This window comes from Callorhinchus milii, unplaced genomic scaffold, assembly GCF_018977255.1.
Source record: "Callorhinchus milii isolate IMCB2004 unplaced genomic scaffold, IMCB_Cmil_1.0 Scaffold2, whole genome shotgun sequence".
Taxonomy (NCBI): Eukaryota; Metazoa; Chordata; class Chondrichthyes; order Chimaeriformes; family Callorhinchidae; genus Callorhinchus; species Callorhinchus milii.
The window spans coordinates 70175696-70203324 of NW_024704743.1; the positions used below are offsets into that span (position 1 = coordinate 70175696).

Genomic DNA, 27629 nt, shown 5'->3' on the forward strand with positions numbered 1-27629 from the left:
ATGCAAGGAATTCATGATCACGAACCTGCATCCTAGTATTCCAAAGTACCGCATGGTGTTGAAGCATGACCACTCATATCAATTCATAATGAATAGAAATATAATGATGTACTGGTGTGTGAACCACGTCCCTAAACTTAAACAGTTTAAAAACATACCCACCAGATTTCACTGTGACGTAAAAAAATTATATTAAATAATCAAAACAATATTCCAAACCAACAGGAAAGGGATAAACAGTTTTCCCAGGAATCTTGAATTTTAATTTTTTAGGATTTACCCGAACTCAAGAAATTGAACTGCAATTCAGTTGTGTCTAATTTCAATATTTTCTTGTAAAATGCTTGCCCCTACCAAGCTGAATGCAGCAATTTTTGTAACAGCAACGATATTCTCTACAAAATGGCTGTCACGTCACTCTAATGGGCACTGGTCTATTTATAGAAATGAAAAGCATCTTTGACTACCATTCCTGCTGTTCTAATTGGTCCATTGATCATAGTTCACTAATCAAACCCAAATGACAATCACCCCGGAGTGAACCAATAAACCTATTGCGTTGTTGATTCGAGACTAATAAATGTGAGGCAATTTAGCACACCGGAAAACTCACTGATCCTTAAAACCTCAAAATTTACATTTATACAGCACTTTCACGTCAGAAGGAAATCTCATAGGGCTTTACAGTCGAAAAAATAAGTCATAGGGGGTTTTGATGATGGGGAGGAAGAGGACAAGGAGGTTAACTCTGGGATGGAGAGTGAGGGTTCCCCAAATTAAATCCTAGTTGTAATAATATTTAAATAAAAATATTCCATAGACACTGCAGAATATTTCCATTTTGAATTTCAGTTGCTTAAAGCATCACTGCCTTCCACATTATTGGCAAATGACTGCAGACAAATGTGAGGTTATGCACTTTGGGAGGAGGAATAAGGACAAGTATATGTTGGATGGGTCAAGTATTAAAAGGAGTGGAAGAGTAATGGGAATTGAGAGTTAATGTACATCAATCCTTATAGATGGGAAGTCGGGTGGACATATATAATAATAATTATAATCTTTGCATCTGTTATAGCATTTTACCACCTCTTTGAGATACCTGAAAGCGCTTCACAGAATATACTGTAAAATCCATGTTGGCCTTCAAAGTAGGAAGGAACTAGATAGATTCATTAAAAAGAGTGAGCTACAGGGGAAAACGCTGGTAAGTGGGACTGAAAGGATTGCTCCAAGGATGGGCTAAACAAGCTTCTTCATAATCTTCTATGAAGTTCTATTATTTTGAAATTCTGGAAGATTTTAGTGAAAAGCTGTTGGGACTGAATATCAAACATTTATCCAAAGCCATTCGCACCTGCACGTCCTTGCAGTCAGCTATACAATACAATTTATATTTACAAAGTCTCAAAGTGCTTCACAATGCTGGATGGCACCTGAGCTGGGGTAATGGTAAGCTTCATTTGGTAGATGGCAGAGAAAAGGAGGGAGACAGGGTTAAAGGTGTGGAGGGAGACAGGCAATCATCACACAGATTTTTTTTTGGGTGGGGGAGGTGGAGAGGGAGGTTTATGCGGGAAGAAAAGACAACTGAATCCCAACTACAGTCAGTACTATATCAAAGTAATTTACCCACCTACTCCAGCAACTGAGTGACATTCGAAAACTCTAATTGTACGTACGCCACCACACTCACATTCATGGGGACAATGATTCCTACAGCTTGATATTGAAATTTAATATCATCTCACAATGGTTTCTGAAGTGCTATGCAACAAATATATTCCAATTGTTTTTAATCTATTAATGGCCAGTGAAAATGTCTTTCATGTTGAAAACATTGTTGCCAAGTACTGTTATTATACAATATCACATATTGTGTAATGAATCATCAACATGTTGTCCTTTTTTTCCCCCAAAAAACGGAACATTTAGCCAACTTAAAACTGAGAGCAAAATTACATAAAGGAATTACTAATAAAAAACATTATAACTTGTATAACTGTCGTGTTAGTTTTATCTTTATCCACATTTTATACTGCCCTTTCTCTTTACGATATGCTTTTAAAAGCATGGCTTTAAAAATTTGTCCAACAAAGTCAACCAATGTTGGTTGCAGCCCATTGCACAAGATAATACAAAGATATAGGTCAGATTTAAAACTCTCACAAATGAATTTTCAAAATTAACAGTCTCCCTCTTACCTCGGGAATCTTCCACTTTTATTAATTTTCACCAAATATAATTTGGTGGAAGTCAAACCATTAAAAAAAATTTTTGGTGAAAATTGGTAAAAGCTGAAAATTCCCGAGGCGTTTACAGGGCACCTTTCACCTCACAAGGATGTTTCAAAGCATTTGATATCCATGCTGGGAGCTGGAGCCGAGGGGGTGAGATGGGAAAAAGATATGTCGAAAAGGAACATTCAGCACTCTGAGACACTGCCCCACATAAAGGGTGCCAAATAAATTTAAGTTGTTGTTGTATTGAGATGGGTCTTGAACAAGGTCAGGGAGGGAGCGAGTGTGTCGGAGGAAGGTGGGCATAATCTCAGAGAATAAACTAAAAATTTATTGCAGTTTGACATTCCTTCAAAACCAAAATATAAGAACTCTAAATGTACGCATAGTATTGTTCCAGCAGCTGAGCACATGTAGAAAATGCTGAAACTGCACATCATGTAAATCAGCATCTGAGAGAGAGATACCTTCACATTCTGGGTGAGTCCCTATATCAAAGCAGTTTTAATCTGCCATCAGGAGTAAAACACCTGAACTTATTTAGTTTAAACACAGAACTTTTACTTTGCGGAAAGTTAAATAAAGGTAGAGAACTACAGGTTGGTAACCTTTAGAATCTAACGACAAGAAGTTTCTAAAAATATTAATCTAATGTCATTATTTTAATTATTGACATATGAACCAACATTTCATAGTTCCTTCCTCACAATAGCCTTCAGGGTTTAAAATATCAAAACATTTTTTTTGATAAAAAATCTCCTCCACGCTCATGGTATAAAATTGGATCTGGAATATCATCAGTGAGAATTATTTACATACCTTACTTGTAGTTGTTGCTGCAGAGTTTTAATGTCATTCTTCCCAGGCTAAGTATGAACAGGTATTTCACACTTCCCACCGTAAACCATAAATATCATTGAAAGGAACTGGAACAGTGTCCACATAATTTACATTCAGAAACCAAATGAGTGCTGCTGTATATTATAAAGAAGTTTAGTTTTGGGCTAGTTGATCACACTTCCTATTCTGATAACAATGAGGAAGCACTGCATCTGTAATACTACAACTAAAGTAATACCAGATACACAAATGCTTTTATCTATCAGATTGTTATGTACCATCGTTTTAAAGCATTTCACATGTTGGTATACATTTTAAATGTTAATGTGCATAAAACATCAAAAAAATGTTTTCAAAAATTGAAAGATGCAATTTCTCACTGGTATCAAAATAATCTAAATTAATTCAAAGACAATTCTGAATGTTTTAAAACTCAATTATTTGATTAGGGTAAACCAGTCAATAATAAAGTGCAACTTAATAAATCATGTGAATTCTTATTTTGTTGAAACCTTCACTAACTCCTAGCACCATCTGTTATCATCAAAACTATATGACAAGATATGCTATATAATTAATAGGTAAACAACAATCTAATTAAAATGGACAAATACCCCATGTTCTTGCCATTTGGGAGCTCTAATTACAGGCTAAATTTTAAGCTTGAATTAAATATTAACGCTAGAAAATTAACTTTCCTTCTACAGTCTTGAATACATTAATAAATATGTGAAGCCATTTTCAATATAGGAGTTACATGCCAGAAAAACTTTTGTTTATCACTGTGTGCTGCTCTATGTTAAACGCACACAGATTATTATTCACATGCAAATGCACTTGTTTAGAATTCATTCAGGCAGAAGAGACTAAACTTAGGGGAACACAAATCCAGTTTAATGGATAGTCCTTTATTTAGCTGACATCATTACGTGCCACGAAAGATGAGGGAACTTCATTACAAGAAAACATTTTGAAACATTAAGCAACTGAAAATTTGTACGTTCCTATGTGGCAATCAGCCTACTTTTTTCAAAAAAGCAAGGATCTCTGAGAAGACAGATATTGTTTTAACGCCATTTACTGTAAGCAGGAAAGAAAATATTTCCTCATCAATACCCATACACTGTTGATTTTATGCAGCAGGGTGGTCCAACTGGCAGCCGCAGGCCGGGGAATGACTTCATCTGACCCGTGAATCATTTCCAACTTCATTGTTTTACTTCTCGGCTCCACCCCTCTTCCCATTACTCTTTGTGCTGCCTCGTACAAGCTCGTGAGAGACAGCACAGCAAGTGACAGTAAGAGAGGCGGAGTGGGAAAATTTAAAAAAGGTATTGCTTCATATTTCGCAATTCTGAAACTACACAACTATTTTAATTCACATTCTAATTGTATTTTAATTCATTTATTTATTCATTTATTTCACTTTCATTGTTTACTCTGGATTTGATGATTATCCTTGCATATATGCACTTATTGATAAGTGTATTATTGTTTTAAAATTTGCATGAATTTTTACGTTGCCTATTTAAAGTTTGCATTGAAACTAAAATACATTGAAATTAAGCATACACAATTTAAAACATAGGATTTTGATATGATTGTTACAAGTTATGTTTCTGTATCGGAAACACAAATGTATTGTTTATGGCCCACAAACTTTTCTCAAATACAGCCCTCAGCAGTCAAAATATTGGACCACCCTATTATACAGTATAAGTGCTCGAAAAGTTAGCTTAGCTCATTGTTGTTAGAAGTCTTCTATTTGTCAAAGAATCTCCCAAATTCTCCATGTCTTTCTGTGATGTTAGCAACCACATGGCTCAAATTCATGAGACATCTGTCCTGATCACAGTCAACCATTATGCAATTCATTAATTAAAGATGTTCTGGACTGCTCTTAAACCACTCTATGTTTAGTTGGCTGTAAGTGCATACAATTGAGCTTAAGCAGCCCACATCTGTGTGTAGTAAAAGACCAGTAAGGCCTCTGACCAAGTCTGCATCGCGACCTGATTCTGCAACAATGCCTGCCTCTGCCACTGCATCCTCAGCATCCTCCCCCACACGCCCCCATGTAGCCAAAACCCTCATCCAAACCTTTATCATTTTCAAACTCTCCAGCCTCTTTATTCCATACTTCAAACTCTTCAGCCTGCATCTGCATCCTCTCCACCACTAGGCTCTACATGTCCATCTCTAATACTCCAGAAGATCAATTTTAAATTGAGCTCCCAGTCAGTTGCATGAAGCAATTTGAGACATAAATGTAACCTGTTGTATCTCTTTGACTTCACCTTCAGCCACCTCTTATCCTACCCCTCCTATTTCTCTCCCAGCTTAAGCTCCAACTCCCCCTTTGTAAAGTGTTATGAGATGTTCTCCCTACTATAAAATACGCTATATAAATATGAATTGTTGTAACCTTTCACCAAAATGCCTGCAGCATTCTTGATGGGGGGGGGACTCATGGATTGAGGGTAAGCAGCACAATACTGCATCAAACAAATGAGGTAAAGGTAAGCCCGTGATTGTTGAAAAGAGAAAAATTGAAAATACACAGAAGGTAAAAAAAATCTGAAAGATAGACAGTTTAATGTTTTGTATGTTACCTTACAGCATTTACTGTTTTGCTTCAGATTTTAAGTATTCAACATTTCTTTTTAATCTCTGCTCAATGGTTACATTTCATTTTTTCCCCATTTGGATTTGAAATATGTGGTGCTCACATAAATTAAACTGAAAATTCAGCCAATGAGGTGCTGTTGCTANTTTTTTCACTGAAGTTGTTTAAAGTCAATCAAAATACAAGAGAAAGTTTAATTTCAAATGCCAAACTCAGAATGATTTAAAGACAGTGCCTTATGCTGATAGTTACCATGCATAAAGGTGACAATAGATTTATACAACAGTGAAACTTAACTAATTAATGCAAGATACAGAGTTTGAGAGAGAGTGATGGTATTTAGAAAATGTAACTGGCCAGGTAGACAATAATGGCCTTTACCAGTCTTGTGCATTCCTACGTTCCTAGCATAATTTTAGATATTAATTTTCCCATAGGGAATGTTAGAGATGCAAAAATAAATAAGATGTTTTGTTGCATCTGTGTCTTGTTAGCAAAATCAAAAATTGGGAACACAATGCTAAGACAGCAGAGGCCTAGAACGCTAGAGGATTCTATTCTCAAAATTAATTTTCAATTTCCCAGATATAAAACATGTAATCTTTCTGAGTAAAAATCACACCAGTGAGACACAGCTGTAATGGTTGTTTTCCTCTGCTGTTTCTGAAGTCGTGGGTAACAGACATGTTATACCCAAATGTCCATTTTGTTGCTACTTCACCAAATCAATGTTATTTGTGGAAAATATAAAAAAAGGCATATTTGGAACCTCAAACTCTTTCAGACAGAATTACTTAATACTCATTTATATGGCAGCTGCTAATTTCCTTTTGTAACAAATTAGCAGCTGTACCACATTAGTTGTTGCCATCTCAACGCAACCCATTTACTGATGTGATTTTGTTCCAGACTAAAATGTCCCAACTCAAGTAGGAGCATTCAATTTTGATCCATAGTATAGTAATTTGATGTTTGGGCAGCCTGGTGCACTGCATCAAATCTCTCCTCTTAATGCATTGCGGTGTGCCTTGCTGCTTATTTACAGTGCTGCTACTTCATAATGGATGTCTGTACAAGTCCCAACGGCAGCAACCCAACTTCAAAATGCATATTCCAAATACAATCAGATTTCAAGTTTCTTTTCATTGAATGAATTAGAAAATGGAATCAATCAATTTATGAATTTAACAGTATTGACCTTTGTGCTTCAGCCCAATGTTTGGGTAGGTGATCAGAATATGCTTTGAGGTTGATGTCCCCTCGACTTATCAACCTGTCCTGCCAAACCACACCCAATTTATGAGCAGAATCTAAGTTAACAACAAATAACATTTTAGCACAGTCTCTCACCTGATAATGTAAATGGACTGTCTCATCCCCTACAATCGTAACCAGTAATACACATCTGGATGATCTCATTGAAGCTTGTGACCCAAACAACAATAAACTCTTGTGTCACTTCCACATTACGTGTTCTTTTGGAACTGATTAAAGGGTGGGAAGCAGACTGTAGTGTGAGGAGAGCAAGGTTGAAATGGCAAGTATTGAGTGGGGCGCCTCAGGATGCTTGCTGGGACCCTTTTTGTTCCTAATATACATATATAACAACTTGGATTTATATAGCGCCCTCCACGCCGGACGGCGTCTCAGAGCGCTTTACAGTAACGGATCCCGGGACCGAGCCGGGGGGAGGGGGAGGAAGGTGATCAAAGACGCGGTCGAAAAGAAAGGTCTTCACCAGAGACCTGAAAATAGGAAGGGAGGGAGCAAGACGAAGGGAGTGAGGAAGGTAGTTCCAGAGCCTCGGGGCATAGTGGCTGAAGGCACGGCCGCTGAGGGTGGAGCAGAGGACTCGAGGGACGAGGAGGAGGCCAGACCCGGAGGAACGAAGGCAACAGGTACTGTTTTGAGGAGAGAGGAGGTCAGAGAAGTTGGGGGGTGCAGAGGAGTGCAGGGACTTGAATACAAGGGTGAGGATCTTGAAATATAACCTGGATTGGCATACAAGGTATTTAAATAACTGTGAAAACTTAACAGGATAGGCACTTGGGTTAATAAATGGCAAATTAAGTTCAATTCAGATCAGTACCAAGTACTGCATATAGAAAGTAAAACTAGTAGCCACACAGATAGATAAAACTAACCAAGAGATTGAAAGAGCTAGTCGGTTGACTCGTCGCTTACAACAGCAAAATAATAAACATGCAGTGAAAGATGCTGGGCTCAACTGCCAAATCCGTTCAGTTGTGCAGAGTAATTTTAGGACAGACACCGAGTTCTCTTTCGTTACACAGGTTATAAACGGTCAGAGTACGTTCCCTGAAAGGGTGACAGCCTCATTTAAGAAACAATGTGATTGTGTAAAGAAGACAATTGCATTGGTATTTTGCAAGAATGAGATCAAATGGTGGATATCAATCCAACATTTTGTCATCCACAAAAATACCAAAAAACCCTCCATCTAATTACTTCTGCCTACTTGATCTCACTGTTTTCGAGCTTGCAGCAACTTTACAAGTCAGAAGAACAAAGCTAACACAGTCCGACCACAACAAACATAACCTTTGAGTTAATGTGCCAAAACAGGAAGCAATGGAGACACCATCCTCAATTGATGTACTCAAGCAGTCAGCAGAAGAGAAGCGACTTGAAATTTTCTGCAATGAGCTCATAGTACACGTTTTGATAATGTTACTGTTTGGTTTGATTCTCGTTCCAACAATAAAATACTCAATCTCCAGCCTTGCATCTGAAAGACTGGAAACATCTAAACAAATAAGGTCATTAAGTTTGTTGTGTATAACTATAGTGTCATTTGCTACAGAACATTTCAATTTGCAATGACAAGGCAAACATGTAAACAGGGTACAGTTTCGAAGTTGCATCTATACTAATAAAGACAAAATGTCTGTCTGTGTGTCTGCCAATAACGCAATAACCGATTGTCGTATATCCATGATTTATGCCTCACCGGAAAGGCCTTACATGGGGGAGTGTCATGGGCATATTTTCAGGGATCTTCTATTGTTGATGAGCTATATTTAAAAAATCCTTTAACTACGCCCCAAAATATCAGGTATGCATGGTATTCTGCAGCAAAGTAGTGACACAGGAAATTATACAACCCCGCCAAAACCAAAAACAATAATAAATTGGTCATTTTCAATCTACGACTGTTTGTGGGACATTGCTGTGCGCAATTGGCTGCCGTGTTCGCCCACAAATATACAGTCAATTGACTTTACAGTGTGTTCTGTGAAGCGCTTTGGGACGTCCTCCTGACGTGAAAAGCGCTATATCAAATGCAAGAATTATTATTATTAGAGGCATCTATACTAATAAAGACAGAATGTCTGTCTGTGTGTCCGTCCGCCAATAACATAATAACCGATTAACGCAGAGACATGATTTATATCTCATCGGAAAGGTCTTGCATGTGAGAGTGTCATGGGCGTATGGTTGGGGGGCATCTCCTATCGTTATATTAGGTATAATAACATAATAAAGTGTAATAATAAATATAATAATCTAATATGAAGTATAATGATCTTATATAAAGTATAATAATCTAATATAAAGTATAATACTACATTCTATATTGGTTCCTTTGGTTGCAAGCATAGTTGCAACAGGTACAGCTAGTAGAAAATAAATCAAGGCATTTGACTGAAATACAAAACTATACTTTACAAAGGCCATGAACTATTAGTTTTCTAAATTTGGCAAACAAGTCTGCTCAGCGAGCTACTGTGATAACTTGAATTATTCAAAGAGCACGATGGTAACAAGTGATTATTGAATCAACTGAAGTACATAATAATTCAAATTAAAAGTTAAAATAAAAAATAAAATTCAAAAAGAACTAGAAACCATTGCAGTACAGCACCAGCATGATAAACACAGTCAGCTGTGCATGAATTTAATTTGGAACATAATGTTTATGACATGCTTCGTAAAGCATCTGGTTGTGAAAAAGAATAATATTTCACAATATTATATAAATACAACTAGAAATGTATTTGCAAACAAGAAAGAGTAAGGACCCCCCTCCCTAAAACCTATGCACTACTACAATTGAAAAATCTTAGGCTAAAATAAAAAGCTGTTTGAAACTATTTGCAATTATTGGTCCATTTTTAATTCATTATTTTATTAGATTATGTGAATTGCATGTCAAAATTACTACAAGTGGACAAAACAAAAGAGCTGACTCTCTAAATGTAAGTTGCTAACTAAAATGTGAGATCCATTTTCCTTATCAAAATGTCGCAAATATCCATGTCAATGGATTTTTTGTTTACCAGAAATGACTGGAAAGCCATATGTTTTTTCTATTGTGCAAAGAAGAAATGACTCTCAGTCACTTGTGTTTCTGATTAGCAAAATGATTTATGCCACAATCACTAAAAAATGCCAGCCAGTGAATGAAAAACGCACAGTGATTACACCAGATGTGCAGAGGGAAAAAAAACAGTAGTTGCTACAGTATAAATGCAGCTACCTAGCTCACTTAGCTTGTTTTACATGTACATTGTGTGGTCCCCTTAGAAATTGCAAGTTCTCACTTTCTGCTCAACTACATAATGGGAAATAAATTGTACATTTTATACTTTTTGCCATATACAATTCAACAAATTAAGACCCGTTTTGTTTTTAGACTTATCATCAGGAGTAGGCTGGCAAAGATCACAGGGATTAATTGCTTCAGAGTATAAAATGCAGGTTTCCTTTCTTCCTGCATATTCGGTAAAGAAACAATGATTAATCACTGTTTAACTATTCTCTAGAGGGATTTGAGAGTTTGCCAAACCAGTTCACATTCTCATAAATCGAAAAGTTACATTTAGAATAGCTGCCAGTAAGAAAATACAACTTCAGTCATCGTTTAACAGATTACAACTTGTCAAAGCCCTAAACTCCAATTGGATAAGAATCGATCAGTCTAGAATATGGTACTTCTTGCACATGCCCTATTTGCAGATCAAGCTGCTAATTCAAATGTACTCTGTTGAATTCTGCCCACAAAGTTGTTCTCTAATACCAAGCAGATTTCTCTACCTAAAGCAAGACATATACTTATATTGCCGTTCAATTTCACATTTTGCCAGGTTTCAACAAATATTCTTCTTCTATATATTTCTGCTTGTTCATAGTTTTAAAGGGCTTTTTATGATTACAGAAAGAGGAGGCAAATATTCTAGAGTTTCTCTTCCAATATAATTTCAGTGTTTAGAACTGTTCGAGATGATTGGTGCACATGTATTTCAGCTCAAGTGTAATTTGAAACTGGAGATTTTTAACGGCCTCAAAAAAAGCAAATATTCTATATTTTACTATATTTTCCATCCATAAGAATGCTTTTAAAACTCTTCTCTGTAAACACCTTGCTTGTGTACATGAGTTCCCAATACTCACTAGGTCAGCAAAGGACCTGCAGCTGCCTTATCTGTGACAAGCTTACAACATCTGCTCAGTTGCATATCGCTACGTTCCATTTTCCTAGGACTATTCATGCAGTGTAGCACAGGACTCCTAGAGGGAATATGGATAAGCAAAGGAAGACATCAAGTCTGTAAGTGTAACAGTGGTCTAATGCTATTTATTATAATAGCTCAAAGACAACCTGTGCTCCATTTCTAATGGCAGTGCAGTACTTCAATTTACCTCAGTTAAAATAGTCTACCTTTATTAAGCTTTCTGCACTTGAATAAATTATTATAGCTTTAGGAAATCATAAGAGAAAAACTAATACTGTATACAAAAAAGTATCATTTTCTTACTCTAATGCTTTTCAGTTCCAATTTCATCTGTTGTGTGAACAAAAATGTTAAAATATTTAGTGACCTACACTTTAAATATAACATACTTGTCCTGGTCATCAATATTATAGACCAGGGTGGTTTAATTGGTGGCCCGTGGGCCGCATTAGCCCAGGGGGTGATTTCATCCGGCCTACCCACACTCTTACTCCCTGGCGAACTATCCTCTTATGGCAGCGGCAGGAGCCAGCATTTCAGAGGGCACTGTTGGTAAAGAGAACCGGTTGCCTTCCCCTCAGCTCGAGAAACTTCCTGACACCCTGCATCAAGGGCGGCATTATTTCCACTCCCACAGCTTTACCATAAAGCATTGCTGAACCAAAAGATATGAATTATTTTGAAAGGAAATTAGATGTTTGAAAACAAGTACGGGAGCAAGCAAGAGAATGGGATTTAACTAGGTGGACCACATGGAGAAAAATACCAGTTGGCAAATTGATTGGCTAAAAGATCCAATTCTGTGCTGTTAGTCTTTGATTCCAAGATAAGCAATACCTTTTTTTAAACCTGAAACCAAAATAGTTTTAAAAACTTACCTAATATAGCTAGTTCAAAAATACCAGCTCGTTGTTTTATCAGAAATTGCAAAGTCTGTGAAAATAATGGTGCTGCTTATTGTATTAGACATTCGTAGTGCCATTAACTTCAACGACTAATATAAAGTACTGAATTACAGATAATAGTTAGGAATTTGGTGAGTATTCTGACGAGTTCCATAGCACCACAATAACCTTGTGACGATCAAGTTCTAGGTATAGAATTTTACATTCTTCCTCCCAAAATACCAGAAAATTTGGAGACTGTGTGTTTTCCTAGGAAACGCTCATTTTATGATGGGTCCCCTAATATAAAAGTGAAATATAGCATTCATTATAGTAATATAAACGTTCACAGAATTGGATACAGTGGTTATTGGCTAGCCATTATCATTGCACTCTTATTATTTAGAATGTCTTTCACACTGTCTTTGAGTAACATCCGAAGATCTGATCTAACTTCATAAAACTGCTCCATTCTGACACCATTATGCTTACAAATTAAATGTATATGGTATTATACTCACCGATGTACTGTTTAAACTTCAGTGTAAATCTGGCATTGAAGAAGAATTTCAATACCCCTTTTGTTTGCTTGAATTCAAGCACTGAAAATCTGCAATAGAAAACAAAATGAAAAGATATTACAGACTCCCAAAAATATTAAAGGCTGATTGCAATGCATACTAATTTGAAGGAAAGCAAGAACTTTTCATAGTATCCTGGCCAGTGTACCTCTCATCCAAATTTGCCAAAACATGCCTATTTAGTGATAGTCAATTGCTGCTTGTGGGATATTGGCGGAACAGATTAGTTTCTGTATTTGTTTACAAAGCAGTTATTGCACTTCAATACAACTCATTGTGAAGTAGATGACCATAATGAATTAACAGAGAGAAGAATGAAGTTAACGAAAAAATTAATTTAACAATCAAAATTTTTTTTTCCATTTTCTTCCTTGATTTTTGTACACCCTCTTCAAAACAAGCCTGTGATCTAAATTTCCTTAAGTTTGCTTTTGGCCTTTTTTTAAATTAACTTTGTTTAACTTATGATGGTTCTTTAAACACAAAAAAGTTTCATGATGGCAAAAATAGCAAAATCATTCAAAAATAGTTTGAAAGCAAATCATTCATTTAATTCTATTCCTAATGGACAAAACACTGTGAATATCCAATAACCACTAAAATTCTGCTCTTTATTCAAGCTAATATTCTGCCATGTAGTTTAGCAGCATTGACAAGTATTAGGTGAACATTAGCCCACCTAAAAAGTAACAAGACAAAGTTTTTAAGATTATTAAAGTAGTATGCTCAAAACAGAAATCTGAAAGCAGAAACACAACAGTAGAAACCAATGAACTCAAGGTGCCACCAAATTCATTATTTAAGCCCTGTCAACTCAATTGAATGCAATTTAAATCTTCCCAGCTGGTAAAATGTATTATTAATGTACAATTTTAATGACTGAAGTTCATGTAGTTTGTTGATACACAGTAAATACAGAAGGAGAAATAAATCAAACCAATCCTGGATATCCTCCGTTCTGCCCCTCAGAGCAATGTTCACATAACACAGGCCTGGAATTCTTCCCATCAATTATAGCTTTCAATTGTATACCCATGGCCTTGTGCTATAATCTAGATCAAACTGATGTAACAAAAATAAAGAATGTTTTCTAAATCAAAAGTAAAAAGTTGTCAAAACTGGTGCTGTGTGAAAGAGCTACAAGGTGAAATTCCCCTTGCTGCTAAGTGTAGCGACTGACAATGTAGTCTTGGAATATTTTTATGAATACACACGTTTCTATACTTGGCAGCAAGAGAAATGTCTTGCACTTGATGTTTAAGTGCACAGTTGGTTCCTCGCTGAGTTGATGGCATGGCTTATTTCTTAATCTAGAACAAACTTATAACAAAATACAGATCCATGTTTTATTATTATAAAATATGGAAGAATAAAGGTAATGAAAGACTTTACTTTAGTATTTGTCAGGAATACATTTGTGTTGCTTGGTTTATCACAGTGGATGCCAATCAATAAATAACATTGTTGCACCTACTCTACTCTAGGTATCACACTGGTTTAGTTGGTAGCCCTTTCGCCTCTAAGCGAGAAGTTTTGGATTCAAACCCCATGTTGGAACCTTGAACTCATAGTTTAGGATGACATCCTAATTCAGAGCTGGGAGAGCACTGCATTTTCCGAGGTGCCATCTTTCAGATGAGACATTAAACTGAGGTCCCATCTGTTTGTTTAGGTGAACGTTAAAGATCCTATGATAATATTCAAAAAAAGAAGTTTCTCCCAGTATTCTAGCTAACAAAGCCTCATATAAAACTGATAATTCACTTCATGTTTGTTTGTAGGACATTGCTGTGTGCAAACCATCTGCCACATTCACTTTCTAAATACACAGTCACTCCACTTCACAATAAGAGAGATTGAGAGATTCTCCATGCACTATATCAAATGCAAGGATTATAAAAATCTTTTGACACAATTTCTTTCTCCAGCAGATGGTAATGTACACATTACTAATTATTGAACATTTGTTCAATCTATCTGAAAAATTCTGCAATAGTTTCCTCTGACACTAGAAAATAGAACATTTCACCAATATTTCAATTGCAGTTACCACACAAACTATCACATATTAAGAAAGACTACAATCACCATCACCTTATCATTGAAAACTAGGCTTTGGCTGGGGTCCTGCATTCTGATAAGTATAATGGTTACCTATGGGTTTCTAGAAATTGTTTCTTTGGAAGGGAAACTAGGCATCATGATTTGAGCCTGGAACAGTCTGAATTTGAGTCTGAATTTGCCAGAACTCTGCTACCCAAAGTGAATAGTACTCTTCCTTAGAATGTGCTCCAATCAACCACTCATCTAGATATGGTTGACACAAAATACATTCAGATACATATGCAATCTACATGCATGCAGATGACATGCAAATCTACTTCTCGGTCTCCAGCTGCAACTCCCAGTCCGCTGGTTCTATCAGCCTTGTCTGACAGAAATCAAGGCCTGGATGTGTTGTTGCAGCTGAACAAGACAGAAAACCATACTCTTTAGCATTCGTCAATGTTTTCTCTCCTGCAGTTCAGACCTCCTCACCCTACCCGATCTCTCCCAAAGACTCACTGAACCCTTGTGCAACTTTGGCGTCAGGTTCAGTCCCCAGCTTTCCTTTCTACACAACTTGTCCCTGGCCAGGACTGCTTTCCTCCACATTGCCTGCCTCTCTCCCTCCATACTTCACTCCGAAAGCTTCCAAAACCCTCGTCCACGCCTTCGTCACCTTCCGCTTCGACTATTCAAATGCCCTCCTCACCGGTCTCCCCTACTCCAATATTCATAAAATTCAACTAATTCAAAACTCTGCCACCCGCATTCTTACCCGCACTATAATAATCCTTGCAATTGATATAGCGCCTTATCACGACTTCGAGACTTCTCAAAGAGATTCACAGAATATATTATAAAGCGAATTTACTATATTTTGTGGGTGAAACGCAGCAGCCAATTACACACAGCAGTGTCCTACAAACAGTTGTCGATTGAAGTGACCAATTTTTTTTTGAGGAACTGTACCCCAAGTAAAGCAATCCGCCAATCAACTATCAACCGGGTTCCTACTTACTGCTAGATAAACAGAGGCAAGTGGAGCAGGAAACTTGGCCAATGTTTCGCCCTGCAAGGAATCAAACCAAGGTCTCTCGCTTATGAGTGCTCTAACCACTGAGCTACAGCACTCCATTAAACTCCGTACCTCCATTACCCTAGTCTTTGTCAAACTCCACTGGCTCCCTGTCACAGAGTGGATCGATTTCAAGATCCTCATTCTTGTATTTAAATCCCTCACTCTCTGGAATCCCCCTATCTCTTCAACATGCTCTTGCTTTACACTAATCTCTTGAGGATATTTAAATTATAGATCAAAATCCCCTTATGAAGAAATGTAAGCAGGTTTTAATAAGCAAGTCTGATTTCTATCACCCTGACATAATTTTCAGATGAACAAATCCCCAAAAGCTAGAAAAAAATTGATTCTGTTTTCTAGTTCCATTGAGCTAAAAAAAAGAAATTATCAAGAATGTGCTACCTCATGTAATCCCTTGTTGTTAGACTTTCCAACCTGCTGATCTGCTCTTCGGTGTTTTCAAAGTTATGTTTTATTCCTTTACAGAATCAGTTTTCTCTGGTTCCAACAACTGTTTGGCAAAGTGCAGAGTTAAATGAATCCAAAGCGAATCTGACTTGCCAAGTAGTAAGTAACACTTAAAACACTGCTCCAGAACTATCAAATATTTGGGCAATAATAAAAACTGTTCTCTCACATTTGGAAGTTCTTCATCCAATTGTGTTTAACGTTTCATGTTTGCCTGCTCAAAACATTTGAAACTCTTCATTTTTTGGAATAAACTGAATCCAAGAATATCACACTCTGCACAACAGCTATGATACTCAAGAGAGCTATTAAAATGAACAATCTTGAATTTATTAACTTTTCCTATCTGGATATTTTTCAACTACTCCAACAGTAAAAATAACAGCAGACGGTACCTTCCTGTCACCATCTACGGCACGCCTGAGAACTAATAAAACACATCACACAATTGAAAAGTCGGATTCTACTATTCTTCCTAGATTAGTACCATCTGCAAATTGAAACTAATTTGCACTGAGTGTGCAAATCCAGGTTAAGTATACTAGAAGCAGGAGAGTTCCCAGCCTGAACCCCCAGCCTTTCCACTCCCAACCCACCCCCATTTTGACTTAGCTGTCCTACGAACATATGAAAGATTCCTTAAGAAACTGAGCTCACCAGGTAGCAAGAGCAAAACATGAAAATTGATTCAGATTTAGCTGAAGGGAAAGAAGCAGGTAGTCATTGTTAGGGGTCTCTGATGACACCAAGTTTTTTTTTTGGGGGGGGGGCGGGGTCAATGACTGAAATCAGAGAAGGTAGTAAATGTCTTTCGGGAAGATGTTGTAATTGTCAAATTAAGTTTAATAGAAATAAATTTAAGGTACTACATAAAGGATAATAGGAAAAATATGTTCTCCATAGATGGGTCAGAAATTGGCAAGGGGGAAGCTGAGAGAGGTCAAGGGTTGTTAATTGACTTCATTGTTCACCACGTCACAACAGTGCGAGGCAGCAATAAACAAGGCAAATAGGATTCTAGGGTATATTATCAAATCAATTCAGTTCCCCAGACATCACACTTAAGCTGCATAGTGCTTTGGTTACAACACACCTAGATACTACATACATGCTTGGTCACCACAACATAGAGGGGTTGCCCAGGGCCCAGAGGCAGGGCAGAGGAGCACTTCATAGAAGTATATAAAATTTTGAATAGCATTGAAAAAGTAAAACCAGATGTACCAAGACAGTAGAACAAGAGGACATGGGTTTAGAGTTGCAAAGGGAAATTCGAAGACAGACACCAGGGTTTCTTTAACCAGGGGATGATTAGCAATTACAACAGGTTACCAGGAGGATGGTTGAGACCAGAACCCTGGACTAATTTGAAAAATAGCTTGTTGCTGTGATTGGAAGATGATAAGAGTTGGTATTCTGGGATGATGAAATCAAATAGGCCAAAGGGCCTTCTTCATCTAAACTAATTTTGTGATTTTGTGAAAACTACCCTTTGTGTTTACCTTTATATGATTAGCAATCCAATTCTTATTTTAACTTTGGTACCCAAAGTGACATCAGTTTTCAAGGAATCTCTTGTCAAAGGCCTTTTGGAAATCTATATACAGCATGTCATATGGCTTCCACCTATCATATTGGGATATCACCTGATCAAAAGAATGTCTTGAGACCTGTTAAATAGTTGAATTTTTTTTTCTGAGCCAGTTGTCTGACACATGCGGAAACCCATCACCATGCTTAAGAGTATCCAAATCAGGCTGAGATTACCATGCATCCCAGCTGGAAATCCCAGGGATAGATTGTTGGGATGGAATTCTCACTCTCTTCCTGGAGGGGTGCATACTGCTTACCTTATTCCATCAAGTATTAGACGCAGGTTGGGAAGAGCCATGGTTTGGGGACCCCAAAGTGTGCATTGGGATAATGCTGGAGTTTAACCATCTAAAACTGCATAGCTTGTCATTGATATTGCTGTCATGTAAGCTTTCCCACTGCTTGTCCAACTAGGACCACCCTACCCATTGGGGCTTTATCTTGCAGGGTTAACAGGAGCAGAGTGGGATGACTCCCTACCTCCACTGACTGATATTCCCTTCCAGGTCCTGCCAATGAGCTGTCATTAGCCGTGCCCTGGAATAATGCAGACCTGCCTGTCTCAAGAACTGAACTACTGAGACCACCGAGGGCTCAATTCCAACATTCCATTGTCAAATGTGTTACTTGGTGTCAGTTTAGCTCCAAGAAGAACCCACTTAACCCTTGCTAAAGCTGTGTTAGTTATCATTTATTAAATATCCTCACTTGTACCCTGGAGTATTTTGTTAATTTTCAGCCCCTTCCACCTACAAAGAACCAGTACCTCGACTACCCACAGGTAAAAGGGAATAAATGAACTACTATTGTTAAGCAGCTTTTTTCAAAAATACAAGATGTATTGCTTTGCTTTCAAAAGCAGCAAATTTATTCAAAGTTCACAATATACTTGTTAGAAAAATATTTTGGTCCCATCGCTGGTCAAAGCTTGAAGTTAAATATTTAATGTCACCTACAGCCAGTAACTATTCAGAGAAAGTGACAGAAAAACAATAAACTGTTCCCAGGATATTACACACTGTACTGCATGCCATAAGTGCAATTTTATATTTTTATACTAACAGAATCTCTCAAATGGATAACTACTGCTCCTACTAATTTACATTAGAAATGGAGTGAGGCATAAAAATCTGTCTAATGCATATAGCTACACTGCTTCAATTTATTCTATGCATGGGTATCTCCCAGGAGATCAGTTCAAGAGACATCCACAATGGAATCAAGCTGAACAATTTTAGACTGATATAAAACATGGCTGAAGCTTGGGTCAAGTTGAAGTAAACATCTGTGTTGTTATTGAACTACACAATTATTTTTCAAAAATATTATGCTGCAATAATACATTTGTAAATGAAAAGTAAAACATTTCCAGTGAATGTTTTCCAAAGGGTGCACTAAAGATACCAGAGCGAGCAACAGAAAGAACAGGATTTTGCCATTTTACCAGCTGAATCCTCCTCCTTCAGTTGGAAGAGGAAGTGAGCTAAAGGTACCTGGTTACAATAGATAGAAATTGTAACAGTAATTAGTCATAGTACCTTCAAAGCTAAAATGTTTGTAGTTGACGAAGAAAAGGCAGCCAATGAATAGACCGTGTGTTCAAACACAAGACCACTGATAAATAGCTCAATTATTAATGTCTTAAATTCTCTGCAGGAACTTCGCTGCAATGTGACCAGAGCGAGATTGTTGAAGAAGTATTTCCCTTGTTCAGCATAACACGCATCTAATTATCAATAGGCACTGCTATTTGTGACTTCCTGTCATATCAAGGTTTGGATCCAATGCAGACACAGCAGCTTTTGTAATGTGAACACTGCACCAATGAAACATAAAATGAACCAAATGTTTGAGAAGGATTTATGTGTTACACCTGTTAACATTCTCTTTTTTTTATTAATGTTATTGATGCAGAATAACCTTGCTACAAATTAGTTCTTCGACTTGCTTATAGTTCTTCTCTAAGACCAGTTAGAAACTACAACTACAATCAATGGAATTGCACTTCAAATGCATTTATTCGGGCCATTGTTAAAGTTTGTATGTGATGAGCATTTTATTGTAGCTGGGTGACAACACTCATAGATTTTTCTTATAATTTTCGGTAAAGAAATCACAAATGTTCAAACCAACCTGAAGCAGTTCCAACTGGCACATAATATCACCAGTTTCGAGAATTGGATCTAGATTCTATGATTTCCTAGGTAATTCTTATCATTTACAGATACTGCATGATAATTAAATCTCCTCCTGACAGCACAGCCAGACTGGATTGTCAGCAGAATTTGGAAGGGCAGACCTTCACTGGGAGCAGGGACTCTTCCCATTCAGCTCCCATTAAGCCTACAAGACAAAACGCCTAAAGGTAGGGTGGTGTTAGTAGCGGAAAAGCTTCCCAGGGCAATGCTCTCAATGGCAAGTTATACAATCTTAGCTGGTTAAACTCCAGCAGTACCCCATTGCACATTCTGGGGTCCCAATCATTGGCTCTTGCCAACCTGTGCCTAATACTTTCCAGAATTAGGTAAGCAGAAAGTATCCCTCCAGGGAGACTGCACATTCCATTCCAATAAACATCTCTGGAATTTCCAAGTTTAGGTGGGATGTGTGGAACTCAGTTTGGTTTGGATATTCTTAAACATGATGATGTGTGAAGGGACCTATATAAATGCAAGTTGTTGTTATTGGGTTTCCGTTAGGCACTCGGCTGACAAAAAAAATTAAGGTTTAGAATGATCTGATTGAGGTATTCAAAGTAAACAAAGGATCTGACAAGCTGGATAGCCTGGTGCAGGAGAGGACACGAGCTGCAGAGTTCTGGATGATCCGCAGCTTGTGGAGGGAAGAGTTGGGGAGGCCGACAAGGAGGGAGTTTCTGTAGTCAAGTCTTGAGGTGACGAATGCCTGTATGAGGGTTTCGGTGGCCTGAGGGGTGAGGCTGTGGCGGAAACGGGCAATGTTGCGGAGGTGGGGGAAGGCAGAGGGGGTCATGGCACTGATATGGGGGAAAAAGAACAGTCGAGGGTCGAACAAGACACCCAGGTTCCTGACTGGCTTGGTGAGGTGCAGTGTGAATTTGTGGATGCTGATGCTGCCAGTGCCTAAGGTGCTGAGGCGCTGGTGCGAGGCAGTCAGGAAGGCCTCAGTCTTGCTGCAGAAAGTTGGCTCTCATCCAGGACTTGGATGTCAAACAAAGAGTCTGCCAGGACTTCAGTTGTCCTGGAGTCGAGAGTGGAGGCAGAGAGATAGAGTTGGGTGTCATCCGCATACATGTGGAAGTTGACCCCATGTCTGCGGATGATGTCACCAAGGGGGAACATATAGAGATTGAAGTGGAGGGGACCAAGGACAGAGCCCTCAGGAACACCGCACAAGATTGTGCATGGGCTGGAAGGGAAACCATTAGCGGAGACAAATTGGAGGCGCCATTGAGGTGAGAGGAGAGGCAGTGGAGGAGGATGGAGTGGTCCATGGTTTCGAAGGCTGCAGAAAGGTCGAGGAGGACGAGGAGGTAGAGGGAGCCCTAGTCACAGATGGACAAAATGTTGCTTGTCACCTTGACCAGACTAGTTTCTGTGCTGTGAGCAGCATGGAAATCCGATTGGAGGGGCTTGTGAAGGGAGTGGTAGGAGAGGAATGAGCGAAGCTGGGAAGCAACGACTCTTTGAAGGACCTTCAAAAGAAAAGGGAGGTTGGAGATGGGCCGGTAGTTAGAAGGCAGGGATGTGTCTAGGGAAGATTTTTTTCAGGATGGGGGTGGTTTTAGCTGTTTTTAGGGGGATGGGAACGGTGCCAGATGAAAGGGAGAGATTGATGGTGTCGGAGAGTAGAGGGGCGAGGCGGCGGTGCTGGGAGGTAAGGAGAGGGGAGGGGATGGGGTCAAGGGACCAGGTGCTGTGTTTCATGCTGGATATTGTGGTGATGAGAGGAGGGGGAGACAGGTTCGAAAATATGGAGGGAGGGATGGGTAAATGTCAAAGTGTGGGCGGGGGGGGAGGAGATGGGGAGGGAGTGGCGGTTGGGAGGGCGGAGGCAAACTAACTGATCTCCTCGATTTTGGACTTGAAGGAAATCCAGCATCTCCTCACAGTCAGGAGCTTAAGGAGAGAATGGGCGAGGCGTGGGAGGGTGGATGAAGAAGCCGGTTGGTGGTGGAGAATAGGAGCCTGGGGTTGTCCTTCGCCTCCAAGATTAATTTGGAGTAGAAGGATGATTTGGCAGAGGCAAGAGTTGTACATTTTGATGTGGTCCAGCCAGATCTGCCGATGAACCGTTAGGTCAAACTTGAGCTCGGTGCGTTTGCACCTGACCCTTGAGGAAGCGGAGGTGGCTGGTGTACCAGGGTGAGGTTTGTGAGTAGGAGTCGGTTCAGGAGGCAAGGGAGGCAAGGGTATCGAGATTGGTGGAGAGGGAGTTGTGGAGGAGAGTGGAGCGAGGAGGATAAATCAGTGCAGGAGATAGGCCAGAGGGGGAGGAGTTCAGATGACTCCAGGGCAGTGGAGAGGGATTGCGGGGAGATTTTTTTCCAGGGGCGGTAGGAGATGGAGGTGGGTTTGGTGGCGGTGGGGATGAGAAGTTAAAGGAGATGAAATGGTAATCGGAGATGGCTTTGTCTGTGATTGTGAGGTCCAAGACACTGAGGCCTTGGGTAATCACCAGGTCGAGTGGGTGGCCACGAACGTGGGTGGCAGAGTGGATGTGGAGGAAGAGGTTGTGAGACGAAAGGAGGGAGAAATCCAAGGAGATAGATCAGGAAGGGGTAAAGTGAAGGTTGAAGTCGCCGAGGATGAGGAGGGGTTCGGAACAGAGGCAAGGGGAAGCTAGGAGGGTGAAGACATCAGAGATGAAGGTGGGGGAGGATTTGGGGGAGGTGCACAGTAAACAAGGAGAATTTTGAGGGAAAGATTGGAGGGATGGTAGAGTGTAAGGTGCTTGAATGAGGGGAATGAGCCAGAGGAGTAAGTGAATAGAGCAAGTGAGGTCCTGGAGATGAGGGCCAAACCACCAACACAGCGGTTGGGACATGGGGTATGGTGGGAGGTATAGCTGGGTGGTGTGGCCTCAGTGAGGGGGAAGGTGTCGCCTGGGGAGATCCAAGTTTCAATGAGGGCCATGATTTCGATATTTTCATCAACAATGAGGTCACTGATGGTCAAAGCCTTGTTGCAGAAGGAGTGGACATTTGCAGAGGGGCAGTTGCCAGGGGAATGTGTGAGATGGGGAGGGTGTGATGGACTGATTGGCAGGAAGCATGGGAATAGGCATGAGGAGAGGTTGGCCCCGGGGTCTGGTTCTGGCAGTGATAGTGGGGAATGGGGCAGTCAGTGTGGCTGCTGCTGGACAGCCAATGCCGACTGCCACGGTGAGCCCAATGGAGAATTCCCAGGCTGGAGCAGAGGGAGGCTATGGGATGGTCAAGTGGGGATAGGAGGTGAGGAGGACAGAGAGAGAGGACAGAGCGGGAAAGTTGCAGGGATGAGGGCATTTATGGGGAAGGACAGCTGAGGTCAGGGGCGGCAGCCAAGTTGCACACGCCGAGACTTGTAGCAGGTGGTTAGTGGGGCGTCATCAGCCCACTTGCATGGAATTGGGGGGTCTAGAGGTGGCACAGAGGGGGGAGGGGGGCAGGGAAAGAACTAGATGGATGTGAGGTAATGCGAGGGTTGGGGAGGATCCAGGAAAGAGTGACCACATCATTATTAGATTTAATGAAAAAATTGAAAAATAAGAGGAACAATCAAAGACAAAAATACCCAACTGGAAAAGGACAACTTTCATAGTGATGAGAAAGGAATTAGCACAGATAAATTGGGTAGAAAGGACTCATATCAGTCCCCAGAACATGTTTTTATATTTTAAGCATCATATACATATGTATATATGTAAATTTGTACCAATCACATGAACGTAATATAAATTGTTTATTTGTAGTATGTTAAACCTGACATTTCTATTCCCACCTCCCCAATCAACTTCCCAAATCACTAAACTCATTATGAAGTCCTGTAGGTTAGTGGTTAGAACATTCGCCTCGCAAGTGAGAGGAGGACCCGAGTTTGAGCAGGGTGAAACGTTGGGCAAGTTTTGTTACTCCACATGCCTCTGCTTACCTAGCAGTAAGTAGGAACCCGGCCGATTAGCAGATAGTTGTTAAGTCAATTGGCGAATCGCTTTTCCTGGGGTAATAATTCCTTAAAAAATAAATTGGTCACTCAATCCACTACTGTTCGTGGGACACACTGCTGTGCACAATTGGCTGCCCTGTTTTGCCCACAAAATATACAGTCAATTCACTTTACATTATATTCTGTGAAGCGTTTTGAGATGTCTCGAAGACGTGATCAGGCTATATCGAATGCAAGGATTATTATTATAATAATCAGATACATGATTAAACTGAACAGTGACCGTCAATAGAAATGTTTCCTTTTGTCTTCTGTTTTGGCCACATTTGGTAAAGTCAAACCTTACATGGCTTCAATCAGGACCCAAGCAAGTGCAGCTCTGGACAGGCCTTCGCTGTCTACTGGGGAATACATTATGATTTTAGGTATAACAGGAGAAGTTATAACAGAATTGTGCAAGTATAAATTGACACATATAGAACTGTTTTGTTATTTCTTGGCTGCTGTGGAATTAGCCCTGAATTACAGATATTTTCTACAGCACCCATGGCTTGCATTGTGTTCCCTTGCTTTAAAATATAAAATGCCCAATATCCATTTTCCAGTTGAATCGAGTCCCATAGCAAAAAACACTTTGAATTTATGACAAGTCTTACTTAGAGAGTCATTGTTTAAAGGGTTACACTGGCCTAGGTAACAATCCCTCAATGAAATTCGTCATTCACTTCATGGTTGTTTGTGGGACATTGCTGTATGCAACTTGGTTGCTCCATTTACCCACAAAACACATAGTTACACCACTTTACACTACATCTTGTGAAGTACTTTGGGGCTTCATCGCAATGTGAAGGGTGCTATATCAAATGTAAGGATTATTGCTATTATACTAGCGCAGAGTAAAAACAACTACTTGTGTATGATCTGTGCTTATACCTTGGTAATGCCTGATACTGACCATAAAGTACAAAGATGCAAAACATTCCACTCCCTTGCAACCATCGCAATTAGGCCTAAACCTAAATTGGGTTAACGAGGCTAAACATCAATATAGGATTCAGCACAAAAATTTGTGCCACATTAAAATCGTAATGTACTGAACTTAGTTCTTCACTGTACAAATACAGTATATAAGCTAGAATGCACACTTAAATAATGTGTGTATGCAAGCTGTAGCACACAAAAATCAAGAGTCAATCCCCAGAGAAAATCCTAGCTTACGGTAAGGTGCAATAATATATGAAATCAATTATCTGTTATTCCTAATGAAGAACCTTTAAGCACATCACCCTCAGCATTTACATTTAGATAATGCAAACACATATTTTGAAGAGGACAATACACATGCAAACCAACAATCTGTAAACAACAGAAGGGAAGCTGTAACAAAGGACACAGAAACATTGCATTATTAATACAGCAGAGCACCAACTCTACTGTAAATGGTTTAAGACACTGCCAAGCCCCTCTAGAGACCCCGATTTTTAATCATTGCCCCAGGACAAGGGAATCAATTCGATGATAACTGTTGAGTTTAATAAGAGTAATAACTGAAATGAGTTCCGGTAAGTCTTATAAACTGACATCCACTGGGAATTTATGTTAATCTACTTTCCAGCAAGTTAAACTCAGACAGGCAAGAGTCTAACTTACAACATACTGACATAGTTGAGGGCACTCGTGATCATGAGATACATTAATGCCAGGTTACTTACTATTAACTCTGGTATTTAACACAACATTCCCAACAGTTAGTTAAGGTCAAAGAGAAAAAAGTAGAAATAATACTTTTCTGTTCCTGACCTTAATTTATTTCTTCTCCCTTCCCTACACCCCTCTCAAACAGAAAACCAACAGGGAATTTGGCTTATTCAGCATTTACGACACAATCCAAGCGTGCTGATGTTTTTTTCTCCATTGAAAAAAGGATGTGTTTTTGTAATTTTGTAAAAACTAAATGGAATTCTGTAGGTTCTGATGTAAGTTTTCTTTGGTCAGCCAACTGTCTGACACTTGCGGAAACCCATCACCATGCTTAACAATATCCACCTACGATGTACTTATGTCTGGAATGGAATGCACACTTTCTCCCTGGAAGGACACACTCTGCTTACCTAATTCCAGAGAGTATTGGACACAGGTTAGCAAGAGCCAAGACTTGCCAGAGTGTGAGTGGAGAGCCCTAATCCATGTAGGTCCCAACCTGAGGGAAGTTGAAAAAGCGCCCTATCAAGTCATCGAGAGGTCTCAAAACAACTTGCATTTATATAGCGCCCTTCACGCAGATATACTATACAGTGGTTTGACTGTATTTTGTGGGCAAAACGTGGCAACCAGTTGCGCACAGCAATGTTCCGGAAACAGCTATGGAGTGTGTGACAAATTTTATTGGGGAGATTGTTGGCCAGGACACCGGGAGAAACATCTCATCTTAGATAATGTGATTCCAAGTCCTGATGTGGGGCTTGAACCACAACCTTCTGACTCAGGGTGCTACCATTGAGTCAGGCTGACACAAAGTTTGTGGATATAGAATGAGAAGAAATCATAGTAGTACTGACATGAGCAAACCAATCTTAGAATTTTTTTTAAAAAATTTAAAATCAAATGCCTGAGAACATTTTCTGAACAAGCATAATTTATTAGCTATGCTTCCAAAACATTAATCATGCCTCAAAAATGGTGGATCATTTACCATATGGCGTCTTCCTAATTCTTTGAAGTTCAATCTCAATTTACAAACAGAAATGTTCTTCATCTGACAAGATAATATCACTGTGTTACTATTGCTTTACATTTTCACAACAGCTCAATTGAATTTTACCTCGGTTCTTCTGACTTGCAGGCTCCTTCTGAGCAGATCTTTAGTTTTTAACATGTAGAAACAGCTGGCAAAGGATCTGTCAATTACAATGAGGAAGGCTCTACCTACAGTAAGTAGGACATTTTCCCTAAATCAGTTTGGTGTACTCTAGCATCAAAAAACTCATGCTCCCAGTTTATGGATCAAGCAGTAATGTTTTGAAAAACAAAACCTTAGTAGTTTATTTGTTTAGTACCAATTCACTTGTTGCACAAGTCTCCGTTGTCTTTTTCTCTTCTTGCTTTGATTTTAAGCAAGGGAGTTTAATAAACCTTCTGATTTTGGCAAGAAAGGGACTAGCTCAGAAAAAATAAAACTTGTTGAATCTTGGTACATATCAAAAATCACGGATAATTGGCATTAGGATATCCAAGAGGGAAAGAGGAGAGGATTAGGAACATCCATTAAGGAAAGACACACAAGTTCAACAGCATGCAGTTACTTAATAAGTCCTCCCAGCAATTAACTAGCAATTGCTTCTAAACGCTATCTTGCATATAATAATAATCTTTACATTTGATATTGCGTTTTTCACGTCTTCTAGATGTCTCAAAGCGCTTCACAGAATATACTGAAAAGTGAATTGACTGTATATTTGTGGGCAAAAAGCGGCAGCCAATTGCACACACCAGTATGCCACAAACAGTCATGGATTGAAATGACCAATTTTTTTTTGAGGGATTATTATCAGGCATGTGGAGTAAGGAAACTTGCCCAGGGTTTCACCCTGCCGGGAATTGAACCCAGGTCCCTTGCTTGCGAAGCGAGTGCTCTAACCACTGAGCTACTGGACTCCACATGCATGAAGCAA

The 27629-nt window shown here is 39.2% G+C and overlaps 1 protein-coding gene and 1 non-coding gene across 9 annotated transcripts in view; both read right to left on the reverse strand.

The window, feature by feature from the left end:
* Nucleotides 1–27629, reverse strand: part of tbc1d5 (TBC1 domain family, member 5) — a 222593-nt gene that overhangs the window by 152572 nt on the left and 42392 nt on the right. For 7 of the 8 annotated variants that reach the window (XM_042346852.1, XM_007897591.2, XM_042346856.1 and 4 more), the window contains one exon: nt 12589–12677. The gene's annotated coding sequence lies outside the window, so the exon portion shown is untranslated. Of the gene's footprint in view, nt 1–11121; nt 11239–12588; nt 12678–27629 lie in introns of all 8 variants that reach the window. The other variant, XM_042346851.1, reaches the window with a different exon arrangement.
* On the reverse strand, nt 24196–24325 carry LOC121848182. Its single transcript, XR_006084900.1, has one exon. It is a non-coding gene; the product is annotated as a small nucleolar RNA SNORA16B/SNORA16A family (small nucleolar RNA).